This window comes from Epinephelus lanceolatus, chromosome 3 (genome assembly GCF_041903045.1).
Source record: "Epinephelus lanceolatus isolate andai-2023 chromosome 3, ASM4190304v1, whole genome shotgun sequence".
NCBI lineage: Eukaryota > Metazoa > Chordata > Actinopteri > Perciformes > Serranidae > Epinephelus > Epinephelus lanceolatus.
Window position 1 is genome coordinate 27,190,989 of NC_135736.1, and position 14,619 is coordinate 27,205,607.

Consider the following 14,619-nt stretch of genomic DNA (forward strand, 5'->3'; position numbering starts at 1 on the left):
CATAACAGATGTGTGTGCAGGGGAAGGCATTAGTTTCCACAGCAGGCGCTGAAAATATGCCTGCTTTCCCCTCATCAGGAAAGAAGTCATGGTTTGTCTTGAGGGGCCAAGTGTCTTCTTGTGACTGGCCATTGGTTTTAAGTGGCTTGTGCATTTTTCATGGGACAGTGGTCGGTGGGAATGTCTTGTCACTCTATTAAGGCCTATTCAAATGGTAGCGGCCATAAAACGAAGCAGGCACTGAAATATTAATTTGATATTGCAACACACCACAGTGTGTGTGTTAATTAAGGAAAGAGCTATATGCTTTGGATGGGACAGGGCTTTCAACGCACCATAATGGTGGAAGATGAGTTAAATGGAAGTGACATTTGGGTTTCCCAGCTCCAGGCTGATGTCGATATGTAGATTTCATTTTATAAGGTGCTTGTATGTTAGTAAAGTATAAGTGAAATCTTACAATGAGAGCAGTCAGTGACGGCTTCTGTCTTTATCATATTTATTTTATTATACTGCTATCTATTATTGATAGAAGTAATTAAGTTGTATGTTTGGTTCACAACAAATCTGTCTGTTAATGGAGTACTATAACAAGAAGATAGCAGTTATATACCGGTTATGTTTCTGATCAGTGTAGGGCACAGCTGATAAATCCATTGACATAGAATTAATCACCAACTATTCTATTAAACAATTAAGGAACAAAATCAAATGTTTGCTGATTCCAGTTTCTTTGCTGATTTTGTCATTTTAGTGACACTGTAATTTGACTATTTTTGTGGTTTGAAGGGTTTTTAGAACAAAAATACTAAATTTAAAGATGTCACCTCAGGCTCTGAGGAAGTGTAATGAGTTGTTTTTTTTAATATTTTGCTCATGTTTTTCAGTCTAAGTGATTTATTTATTTATAAAAAACCTTATATTTTTGTTGATAATGGAAATAATCATTAGTTGCAGTCCTACATTTTTTAATATCAATAAGGATACCTTCGTAACAGACTGGAAGATTAAAGCCTTGCGCATACTTTCTGCATTCTTCTCTTGTAGTGTGAAAGAAACCCCCCATGTGTGTCAGCACAACCCAACACTTTCTCATACCTAAACAACATAAAGAACTTATTTGACTGGTCCCAAAACAACATGCGTATATTACTGTTCTAACACTTGCAGCTTAACGTCATGAATTGGTCACAGTTCCGTTCCAAATCTACCTGGTTTGGTAAAGGCAACAAAACTATGTGGTTGGTATTAAAAAAACATGATGGTTTGGAAATAAATAAGAACTTCTGTCACTGTATGTCTACACATACTAGTATAGGCTACGTTGTTATTAAAAGAAGTCAATGTTGACTTCAGGACACAAACACCATTCTCCTGGGTAAAAGTTCTGTTTCACCCATCCACCCCTCCGGCTGACACTATGGGGGCTTCTTCGATATTTGTAACACATTACGCAGACTTTGTCGCTGTTTATGCTACATAATGTTAGTTCCTTCTCTGCTCCCATAATAATTACTATGGACACTAGAGGGCGCCACCTTACAATAAACTTAAAGCAGCTGTGCAGAACTTTACATTTTCATTGATTATAGTGCCCCCCTTTGGTCAAAGCGGTATGACACTCACAGCCTGGTGTTGTAAGATCTCGACTGCAACCGGCAATTACTGCATGCATTTGTTTTGGAGAGCGAGAGGAAAATCATAAATGTTCTGGTGTAGCTCTGAATTTCTTATAAACTGAGGACAACTGCCTGCTGTATATTTGTGTTCATGGTCACAGTCACAGATAATTTTGTGGCGTCTGTTGTAACGTTACTAGACAAAAGCGGTTCACATCAGCTAACGTTACATTTAGCTTACTTAGAACTTCCATGTCGTCATATATTGAAGTGAAACAACGTCTAACAAGTTAAGGTATATTCTCTAAATAAAACAAAAATTACATACCTGTCGATTAGGAAAAGGGCCAACTCGGGATCAGTTTTAAAACCTTTCAAATTCTCAGCTCTCTCCACTTGGTGAATACCCGATCGAGGTTTACACACGTTTGGGCTCGAGCCCTATCACAGTCCCGTTTAGCCTTCTTCTGTTCTTTTTCTTTTAGATGGTGCTCCTTCTTTATCCACCATGACATCGAAAGTACAACCAAGTCCTTATAGATACATCTGGTAAAACTGTTATGTGTTCAGCAATGCCCGTTGTGTACTGCTTACTCAAAGAACACTCTCTGTAAGCACGGCTCTTCTTCTTCTCTCAATTTATTGGCGGATCTTAAACAACTTCCAGGTGCATACCACCACCTACTGTGCAAGAGACTACTCCCTACTACATGTCATTTAGCCTGTTTCTTAAATCCTACTCGCATCTTCAAGGAGAGGTGATACGAACTAGGGACAGTTTTATGAATGGTAAAAAGTTCCGCACAGCTGCTTTAAGTATGGGTTGTAATAAGCTGCTTGCTAGGGTTGAGCTGAATGCTCGAATAAAACAAGTATCCGGTACAGATTATGTACTTTTTACGAGTACGAATACCATACAAGTTTTATGTGTCATTATCTGTACTCGTGATAAAGGAAAAATCCTCTTGGTAGCTGTTTTTAATTTATTACTCGTGATAAAAAATGATCTGAAGCTCAATTCTGAGGCTGTTCTGTAAATGCTTTCTTATGGGTGATAAATATGGCAACTTCAGATCAATCCACATGAATTTCAGTCTTAAAATAACAACTGATTAGGCCCAACCCACTTTCATCTTAAACCACACCCACTTCTGGCATATACTCCGCCCATTCCGAGTACATATGCAGATAATTTAGTTGATTGAACAGATACAGATATAGATACAAATAATGGTGTACTCGCTCATTCCTCCTGCTTGCACAGTCGACCTATGTGGTTGTTTTTTCGATGAGTGCAGACAGCAAGTCCAGTACCAGTACAAGTCTGCAGCCGTTCCATTCCACGCATGTAATTGATGGCAGTTCTGCACAATAATGTAAAAACCAACACAGCAAGAAGAACACCAAAAAACATGCAAATATAATGTGCAACACACACAGTGTACATATATATACAGTACAGGCCAAAAGTTTGGACACACCTTCTCATTCAATGCGTTTTCTTTATTTTCATGACTATTTACATTGTAGATTCTCACTGAAAGCATCAAAACTATGAATGAACACATGTGGAGTTATGTACTTAACAAAAAAAGGTGAAATAACTGAAAACATGTTTTATATTCTAGTTTCTTCAAAATAGCCACCCTTTGCTCTGATTACTGCTTTGCACACTCTTGGCATTCTCTCCATGAGCTTCAAGAGGTAGTCACCTGAAATGGTTTTCCAACAGTCTTGAAGGAGTTCCCAGAGGTGTTTAGCACTTGTTGGCCCCTTTGCCTTCACTCTGCGGTCCAGCTCACCCCAAACCATCTCGATTGGGTTCAGGTCCGGTGACTGTGGAGGCCAGGTCATCTGCCGCAGCACTCCATCACTCTCCTTCTTGGTCAAATAGCCCTTACACAGCCTGGAGGTGTGTTTGGGGTCATTGTCCTGTTGAAAAATAAATGATCGTCCAACTAAACGCAAACCGGATGGGATGGCATGTCGCTGCAGGATGCTGTGGTAGCCATGCTGGTTCAGTGTGCCTTCAATTTTGAATAAATCCCCAACAGTGTCACCAGCAAAACACCCCCACACCATCACACCTCCTCCTCCATGCTTCACAGTGGGAACCAGGCATGTGGAATCCATCCGTTCACCTTTTCTGCGTCTCACAAAGACACGGTGGTTGGAACCAAAGATCTCAAATTTGGACTCATCAGACCAAAGCACAGATTTCCACTGGTCTTATGTCCATTCCTTGTGTTTCTTGGCCCAAACAAATCTCTTCTGCTTGTTGCCTCTCCTTAGCAGTGGTTTCCTAGCAGCTATTTGACCATGAAGGCCTGATTCGCGCAGTCTCCTCTTAACAGTTGTTCTAGAGATGGGTCTGCTGCTAGAACTCTGTGTGGCATTCATCTGGTCTCTGATCTGAGCTGCTGTTAACTTGCCATTTCTGAGGCTGGTGACTCGGATGAACTTATCCTCAGAAGCAGAGGTGACTCTTGGTCTTCCTTTCCTGGGTCGGTCCTCATGTGTGCCAGTTTCGTTGTAGCGCTTGATGGTTTTTGCGACTCCACTTGGTGACACATTTAAAGTTTTTGCAATTTTCCGGACTGACTGACCTTCATTTCTTAAAGTAATGATGGCCACTCGTTTTTCTTTAGTTAGCTGATTGGTTCTTGCCATAATATGAATTTTAACAGTTGTCCAATAGGGCTGTTGGCTGTGTATTAACCTGACTTCTGCACAACACAACTGATGGTCCCAACCTCATTGATAAAGCAAGAAATTCCACTAATTAACCCTGATAAGGCACACCTGTGAAGTGGAAACCATTTCAGGTGACTACCTCTTGAAGCTCATGGAGAGAATGCCAAGAGTGTGCAAAGCAGTAATCAGAGCAAAGGGTGGCTATTTTGAAGAAACTAGAATATAAAACATGTTTTCAGTTATTTCACCTTTTTTTGTTAAGTACATAACTCCACATGTGTTCATTCATAGTTTTGATGCCTTCTGTGAGAATCTACAATGTAAATAGTCATGAAAATAAAGAAAACGCATTGAATGAGAAGGTGTGTCCAAACTTTTGGCCTGTACTGTATATATATATATATATATACAGTACAGGCCAAAAGTTTGGACACACCTTCTCACTTTTCTTTATTTTTCTTTATTTTCTTTATTTTCATGACTATTTACATTGTAGATTCTCACAGAAGGCATCAAAACTATGAATGAACACATGTGGAGTTATGTACTTAACAAAAAAAGGTGAAATAACTGAAAACATGTTTTATATTCTAGTTTCTTCAAAATAGCCACCCTTTGCTCTGATTACTGCTTTGCACACTCTTGGCATTCTCTCCATGAGCTTCAAGAGGTAGTCACCTGAAATGGTTTCCACTTCACAGGTGTGCCTTATCAGGGTTAATTAGTGGAATTTCTTGCTTTATCAATGGGGTTGGGACCATCAGTTGTGTTGTGCAGAAGTCAGGTTAATACACAGCCGACAGCACTATTGGACAACTGTTAAAATTCATATTATGGCAAGAACCAATCAGCTAACTAAAGAAAAACGAGTGGCCATCATTACTTTAAGAAATGAAGGTCAGTCAGTCTGGAAAATTGCAAAAACTTTAAATGTGTCCCCAAGTGGAGTCGCAAAAACCATCAAGCGCTACAACGAAACTGGCACACATGAGGACCGACCCAGGAAAGGAAGACCAAGAGTCACCTCTGCTTCTGAGGATAAGTTCATCCGAGTCACCAGCCTCAGAAATGGCAAGTTAACAGCAGCTCAGATCAGAGACCAGATGAATGCCACACAGAGTTCTAGCAGCAGACCCATCTCTAGAACAACTGTTAAGAGGAGACTGCGCCAATCAGGCCTTCATGGTCAAATAGCTGCTAGGAAACCACTGCTAAGGAGAGGCAACAAGCAGAAGAGATTTGTTTGGGCCAAGAAACACAAGGAATGGACATTAGACCAGTGGAAATCTGTGCTTTGGTCTGATGAGTCCAAATTTGAGATCTTTGGTTCCAACCGCCGTGTCTTTGTGAGACGCAGAAAAGGTGAACGGATGGATTCCACATGCCTGGTTCCCACTGTGAAGCATGGAGGAGGAGGTGTGATGGTGTGGGGGTGTTTTGCTGGTGACACTGTTGGGGATTTATTCAAAATTGAAGGCACACTGAACCAGCATGGCTACCACAGCATCCTGCAGCGACATGCCATCCCATCCGGTTTGCGTTTAGTTGGACCATCATTTATTTTTCAACAGGACAATGACCCCAAACACACCTCCAGGCTGTGTAAGGGCTATTTGACCAAGAAGGAGAGTGATGGAGTGCTGCGGCAGATGACCTGGCCTCCACAGTCACCGGACCTGAACCCAATCCAGATGGTTTGGGGTGAGCTGGACCGCAGAGTGAAGGCAAAGGGGCCAACAAGTGCTAAACACCTCTGGGAACTCCTTCAAGACTGTTGGAAAACCATTTCAGGTGACTACCTCTTGAAGCTCATGGAGAGAATGCCAAGAGTGTGCAAAGCAGTAATCAGAGCAAAGGGTGGCTATTTTGAAGAAACTAGAATATAAAACATGTTTTCAGTTATTTCACCTTTTTTTGTTAAGTACATAACTCCACATGTGTTCATTCATAGTTTTGATGCCTTCAGTGAGAATCTACAATGTAAATAGTCATGAAAATAAAGAAAACGCATTGAATGAGAAGGTGTGTCCAAACTTTTGGCCTGTACTGTATGTATATATATGCACACATATGTACACTATATATATATATATATATATATATATATGCACACATATGTACACTATATATATATACACATATACAGTATCTGTCTTCATAGTGCAGTTTAAGTGTCATTCCTCCTCCTGCTCACTTCCTCCTTCGGAGTCCCTTATTACTGCTTCATTCCTCCTCTCTCTGTAGGACAGGGCAGCGATTATATACCCTATCCTCCATCTTAGAGCTTATTAACCTTTTTGTTGGAATATCTGGAGCATAAAGACCTCATTAAATATTTACATATGCACTAACCACTATGAAAAATTAAGAAACCCAAAGTTTTATTAACCTGTAGTAATATAATGTCTACTCTTGGCCAACAAAAGAGGTCTTTTTTGCACATTAAAGCATTCTGTAGCGCATAATAATGTATGGTAAGAAGGCTCCCCTTGCATTGATTAACGCTGCTTTAATATAACATTAGGTTTCCCTAAACTAGCTTTATCATAGAATTATGCTTTTAATACAAGGTGTGGAGTTGAGGGCGGGGGGAGAGATGTTTTGCCTGCAGAAATAAAGCATTGCGACAGTCCTTAATTATCCATGGCTCTGTGTGTGTTGTGACTTACGTGAGGACTTCAGAAAAATTCATACGCTCACATTTCATGAATATATTAGAAGCCTTAGCATAAATGCCTGTCCCTGCTAGCTACTGCTACTGACCTCGTCCCTCCATAGGTGTAGTTGATCCACAACACTCAACCATTCAAATGGGACTAAGTGGGTTTCAATTATTCAAACATATATTCAAGAAAGGCTGTATAATGCTCGCCATCACCTGCTCCTGGCATTCCACTCCTCTGGAGATACTCGGATTGCAAGTAATGCCTCGCTGCTCACAACTGAGTCACAGCTCACTGAAATGTTTAGGTTTCAGCCCCATGGACAGACAACGAGTGAACGAGGCACTAATATCTCTGTCACTGCCGTCTTCACTGTCCTCTTTAGTCCTCTAAAATCATTCCCCTTCACTCTGATAGGTCCTCAAACACTCTGGTTCCCAGAGAGCCGTCGCTTTGATACTTTCAGCGGTGCATGCAGAGCAGACTGTGCTCCGTACCTGCGTACCTCCAGGCACTTACACCTGCATGTCACCAGTACAGTTCATCTGGGGGAATTATGAATTAAATTTCGAAGCAGGAAGTGGATCTTTAATGGTAGGTAGGTAGGTAGGTAGATAGATAGATAGATAGATAGATAGATAGATAGATAGAGTTGACAGAGTTGACGAACTACACAAAAGGAAGAAGAGAGTCTAAATCAAAGAGAGGTCAGTGAAGGACACAAGTGGAGTAAAGGGTAAAAGAAATATGATTACAACGCATGATGAAAAGCTTGGAGAAACAATCTGGGAGAGAAACATGGAAATCTAGAAAGTGAGAGATGAGACATGAGTGACAGCTGTAAGTTGTAGGTGTTAAACTTTGATGCCTCTGGTGAGTGAATCAGTACAGTACAGTGTGGTCTGTGAGTAGCATTAATAGACAGAGGGGAAGAGATGGTGGGGAGGTTGGGGGTGGCAGTGAGGGGGGGATAGGGGGCATTGTTGGAGTAACAGAAAGAAGAGGCGAAAGCATACATAGTCTGAGTGAGACAGAGAGCAAGTTAGGGGGTGCGGATAGTTAGATAGCGAGAGAAACGAGAAGGTTATCCATGATTTAACGCCTATGGGGCCGTGAGATGAGCCTTGCCAGTTCAGGCTGCTGTGATTGCTGGATGGTGCTGGCTGAGGCTGGGGCCTTTCAGCTCATTTCATCATGGAGCTCCTAATGAGGCCTGGGCCGTCTCCCTGAGCATGGGGGCTCCAGACACACCTCTGATGGAGGGTACTGAGGGGCTCCAGCCTCTACCAGCAACACCATCAGGTCCTGGGTATCTGAAGGGGGGCATGCGGAGGGAAAGTGGTGGTGGTGGTGGTGGTGGTGGAGGTGGTGGTGGGTGTTGCTCCAGGGTGAGCTGGGAGACCCATTTTGTCCCGAGGCTGTGTGAAAAGGTCACTGCCCGTGAGGAGTACCCACAGGCCCCTGCTGCAGGGCGTCTGGAGGGAGAGTTGTTTTTGTTCAAACAGGAAGTGGCAGGTTAAGAGGAGCGTGTCCATCAAAATTATGTCTGCTGTTTGCTCGTACAGAAGTAGAAGCTTTTGTTTTTGGAGTTTGTTCCAGGATTTTCTGAAAGCACATTTTGCCAGTGACTCATGTATCGATAACTCCTTTTGTTCAGGCTATTTCTAGTAATTAAACATACTGAGCCAGTTGTTACTGTGCAGGTCTATCATTTATTTCATGTCGCACCTTAGATCTCTCAAATCCGTCTGGGGAAATAGTAAAAGACTGAGAGCCGTACCGTATGTGGCAGTATGGGTGCCTCCCTAATGAGAGGCGGCTCTAGGGGATATGAAAGGCAGAGCAGTAGGGCGGGTGGCAGGGGGTGGGGCAGCAGGCTTTGCTGGTGGAGCGACCTGTCTGTTCACCCCGGCTCTGGCCTTTGTGCAGAGTTAATGATGCCACTAATATGTTCTTTAAAGACCACACTGTGATTCATGGCTTTCATTAGCCCCGTGTGCCAGGGTGTCTTTCTCGCTCTCTCTCTTTCTCTTTTCTGTCGCCCCTTTAATGATGGCCTGGAGACGAGGTGGCACGCTTGACCCTTAATCATACGAGCGAGAGGAGGCTGGGGTGAGTGAGGGGTGGTGATGAGATGGGAGGTTTTGGGGAAAGGCAGGGGGTTGGAGGAGAAGGAAGAAATCAGATGGTTATTCTTCATAATCCTGCTCCCTGGGGCTGGTTAAGCATGACTCTCCTGCTCAGGCAGGACAGGAGCATCTAATCTATAGTCTTTACAGAGGCAACACACACATATGAACACTGTCTTGGTTTCATCTTCATGTACAATAATGCTGATCAACTTCTTTTCAACATCTTTTCTCTTAAAGACACCTTGCTTTGCATTTTGTGTTCACCGTTAGCATCTGAGAGCTACACTAAGCCTGATGGCTGGAGAATACTTCAGCAGTTGTTGACAAAAAAAGAAAGCGTCTCCTATTAAAAGATCATTCAGTTTCTTTACAACTTGGATCTCAGTCTTGGCAATAATATCGTGGTAACCCCAAGTTAATTGATAAGATATGCGAGTGCAGTAACAATCACTAAAAATGGTTTAATTTGTCTCTTGTGTGTTTGTGCAGTCTGTCCTTTTTTCAGGTCTCTGTGTAGCACCTGTATGTTGCTTGACATCCTTATTTTCCTTATTCAAATTTTGCGATTTTGGTTTATTCTGTACACACACCACGTATTGCATGTGTGCAGGTTTAAGTGGAGCCTATACCAGCTGACATTGGGCGAGAGGCAGGGTACACCCTGGACATGTTGCCAGACTATCACAGGGCTGACACATAGAGACAGACAACCATTCACACTCACATTCACACCTACGATCAATTTAGAGTCACCAAGCAACCTGCATGTCTTTGGGCTGTGGGAGGAAGCCTCTACATGTCCTTGCAAAATATATGATGCAAGAAGTTTGGTGATATAGATACAACATGTACTGCAAGTTGGTAAGTTTCTGTAGCTTGCTAGCTAACGTTAAGGTTAAAACATGCTAGCTAGTCGGGAATATGCTTGTGCTTGTCAGTCACAACAGCTCCTTAAGCTTCTTTGTATTTTCTCTCTACTGGGCAGTTTACTCCCCGCTGACATGTTATTCCCCCGGACTGTTTGTCATTCAAGAAAGAGGTGCTGTAGAGGGGGAAAAGTTCTCTAGCTAGTTAGCAAGCTCATTGGCTCGCTTGCTAAGATAACAATGGATTTATTTTGCCACCAGGAGTGGATCCACTCTTTGCAGTGATTCCATTAAAATTATTTGACTTTGCCTCAGAAGTCTTTGGCCAAACATATTTGCAAAGGAAAACAGAGGCAAATGGTAAAAACTGGCCAAACTGTTCATTTAAACATCCATCACAGTTTATAGACCAATGTCCCAAATGCAACTTTGCCATTGTCTTGTCCCATGAGGGATTATCACTGATATTTTGTGGTAGACTCACTTTCACTTAATTCTAAAGAAGGTGTCCAAATAAGGTAGTTAAACTGTTGGCACGTTCACACCAAGTGGTAACCTCCAGTGCTAAAAAAATAAAGGGCGGAACTGCCATGACCTGCAGTTCCTTGAATGGCCACTAGAGGCCGGTTCCAGGAGTGCCAATAGACGCCCATCTAAAAAACCCAACTAAACAGCAGAAATAATCATGTGTACAGCCTGGTACAAAAAACATTTTGGTCTCTATAGCTAATTTGTCAATTCATGACAACTGTACAAGGGGTGAATTTTAATATAACTCACCCGTTTACGTTTAATTTAGATCTTAAAGTCACACATAATTAAGGGCATGGGCATAATTAAGGCATCTGATTCACCCCTCTCTCCTCCATGGCTCTACCCTCTCATCCAACTATGGTCACTTCTGGCTCCAAAAATCCAAGATGGTGACAACTGAAATGTCAAACTCGAGGCCTCAAAACAGGAGTCCACAAACCAATGGGTGACATTATGGTAGCTACATCCATTATTTTATACAGTCTGTGGTTTACACACTGTCTTATCATCTTATGATTCTTGCCTTGACGGACTATGTGATGTCAGTTGAATCAGAAACATGTGCATCAGAAACTTGCTGTGGTTAAAGGAAGATTTGGTGTAGTCCATAATGGAGAGCAGTCATAACTCTGACAGTTGTGTTTGTGAGAGTATGTGTGTGTGTGTGTGTGTGTGTGTGTGTGTGTGTTGGTGCACGTGTGGCCTGAGTGTGTATGTTCGCAGAGCAGTAAACATACAGCATCTCTCACCTCCAACCGCCTGTTGGGAGTCGGATAAATAAATGATAAATAAATTACACACAGACATACTGTACTTGTGCTTGCTTTGCAGAGAATTACAGTTGTTTACAAGTGTGTTAGGGGGCCTGGCAGGCAGAGCCACATCATGTCTCTGTGTATCATGTTGTGCTTGTCTTAGACCACTGACGCTGGGGATAATTTCAATAATTTACACTCTAGGTGATTGTAGGAGACGCCTCGTGTGCTGCTTTTTAAAAATGTAAAGCAGGCCATGTTAGTCTCTGCCCACCGACCACAACCTCCATGTACACACACACACACACACACACACACAGCTTTGGACCAGATGAGTGCCCCAGATGATAAAGAGCAAATGTTTTCCAACTGGGGGTGTTCTCCTAATGCTTCTATACCTACCATCCTATAAACCCTTACCCCCTTTCCTCGCCTCCTCGTTCTCCTCCTCCTCCTCCTCCTCCTTTTCCTCTGGTCTCTATCCAAGCCATCCATTTTTCTGCAGAGTAAAGACAGATTAGGGCCTAAATCCCCTGCAATTTGGGTCATGGCCTTTTGTGTGCGCCGTACGGTGAGAAGAGTGGCACACAACTGGGCCCCCATTTGACAGAGATCAGGGGGTTAGGCCGGCCAGTGATTGAGGGGGAGCCACACAGTATGACCATGTTTGGGAAAATAATAAGATTGAATTAACAGAGAGTCTATGGTGGAGACCCAGGTATCAGAGGGAAAGGTGGGAGGGTGGTGGAAATATGAAAGAGAGGGGGTAAGGGTAAGCGGCAGAGGGAGGATAGCGGGAAAACTATCCAGCTGTGTGAAAGCAGGAAGGTGAATTTGTGATCATGTGAACCTCCTATCATGCCAAGTCGCTCGTTTTAATGGTAAAATGGTAAAAAAAAAAAAAAAATCAAACGTATTCAACAAAAAAATAACTAACCAGATTGCTTTAAAATTCTGTTTACTCTGTGAGCGGGCAGGCTGATGGGTCTCAGTATAGAGTTAAGAGGGCAGTGTGAACTTAAGGGCCCCTGGTGACGAGGATTAAAATTTTAACTACTAGATATCACTTTGAAACTTCCCCAGTTGATTACGTACATTAAGACAATTATTTTTTGTATCACAAGCTTTCTGAAATTTTATGTTTATGTATGCAAATGAAGCTTTATCTAATTAAACATACATTTCCAGAACAGAATCTAAACTACAATAACCATCTAAATGTGTATTTTGGATGTTTTCTTTCCACTAGTCTGAAAGAAGACACATGATGGAGGCAAAATAGTCAAACTAGATACTTACTAGACTAAGTATACTAATATTTTGTTTAACATGGTTTTCCTACATAATAGTTTAAAAGAAATAAACCCTGAAAAGGGGCTGGAAGCAGATCTTTCTCCCTCACTAAGAAATTCTGAATCTGGCCTCCACCCTGCCCACACCGCTGCCTGCAGTAGGTTTCACTTTCTGTTTTTTTCCAGTGCTGACACAGCACTAAAACAAAGTGTGGATATAAGTCTGGCTATGTGAGATCAGTGCTAGTTTGACCAGGTTGACCGGTGAAAGAGCATCAAGATGTTTAGGCAGTGAGAGATTCAGCCAAACATGTTTGAGCCTCAGTCAGACTCGGACTGAGATGATGAGTCTGTTGTGCACAAAAATTGGCGACTAGTAGACGTATCAGAACGGTAAGTGTAGTTAGCATCTTTTATTTGTTCATGTTAGCTTGTAGGCTAACTGGAATTGGCTCAGCGTTAGTGGTTGTGAAACATACAATAATATCTGGTAGATAGTGGAGGGAGGCTCCGGGGTCCAGTTTACATCCAAAAACAACACACTCTATCATGTTTGCTGTAAAAACTTACTATGCTAATGCTAAGGGACTGCACACATGCTGTGGTTTTTGCACCCTCGAATCCATTGTTTTCAATGTAGATGCACAAAGCAAATGTGTTCCTGAGTGAATATTTTTCAGGGTGTGATGACTGCGCCTTGAGATTAAGTTTAACTTATGGTACGTAGCAGTGTGCACCACGTCATGTAATAAGGAACAACCAATCAGGTTGATAATTTTAGTGCAGGGCGACCCAGAGCTTTACATCTGTACCACGGACAGTATTGTAGGCCTACACACTTAAAAAGCAGCACATGGAAGAAGGGGGATTTCATGTATGTAAGCTATGAAACAGCACTTGCTATGGTTGCTTAGCAACTTCAGATGCAACCTGTCTCCACACTCTTGAAAGTTGGCACAGAATAAGCACGAGAGTATAAGTGGGTCATTATAACAGGTCTCTGTGTCCACAAATCTGCAGTCAGCAAAGTTAAACATTGCAGTTGGATTTTGGGCAGGCCTCATTGATGTAATGTTTGAAATCTTGATATTGAAATTGCTCGAAATTTTGTGTTTTCTTCATGTGTTGTTTTTATTGTGGGATTACCCAGAAGCTCCTGCACTTTCCTGAAATATTGTGCAAAAACAGGAAACACCTTTAGAGAAAAAAGCACGTTGCTGCAACAATCCAACACAGCGCCTCCCTCCTTAACTTCTGTTTCGTCTGTATTACCATCTCATCCTGAGTTCAAAGCAGCGTGATGTTAATGAAGGTTCCCATGTACAAAGAGAAGCTTATGTAAATGTTACCTCTCCAGATGTTCTATAGCTCTCAGAGCCAGAACTCCAACTAGCCCCCGAGCCACATACTACCAGTTAGCATTTAGACAAACCTTTGTACCTTCACTTGCCTATAGGGCCTATCAGATCGTCGCAGGCTGAAAATCAATATCTGCTGCTAATGAAGTTTAGCCACACATTTTAATGAAGGACCCAATTTGCATTTAAAAGTAACAAGAGGGGAAATGGGTTCATTTTCCCCCATATCTTATTTAGTATGTACATTTGAACAGAAAGCAATGCGCCGGTTTGTTGTGTGTGGTAACATTTGTCTGTTTGTGAGCAGTTTTATTTTAATTAGGTATTGTGCACATGTTGTTATTAAATGTCTGAAGAAATCCAGCTGATGCCTGCGCTCCCTGCATGTGTATATACATGTATGTGTTGTGCATGTAGTTTGAACACAAATATTATAAACATGTTGCATCAAACAACTCTCTCACATAAAACACACCTGCATACAAACATCACTGATCTGCTTTTGTCAAAACAGCAGTACACTTTTATAACTTTCAAAATAATTCAGTATCACATATTACACCTTTTTGCTTTCTCGTGAACATGATATGAATATATGCACATATACATAACATGCATGTATTCATAGCTGTATATTATTTTGTTGCATATAATGCTCCCAAAGGTCAAGAAAGAACTTCTAGCTGTTCATGGCGTTTTCAAAGGG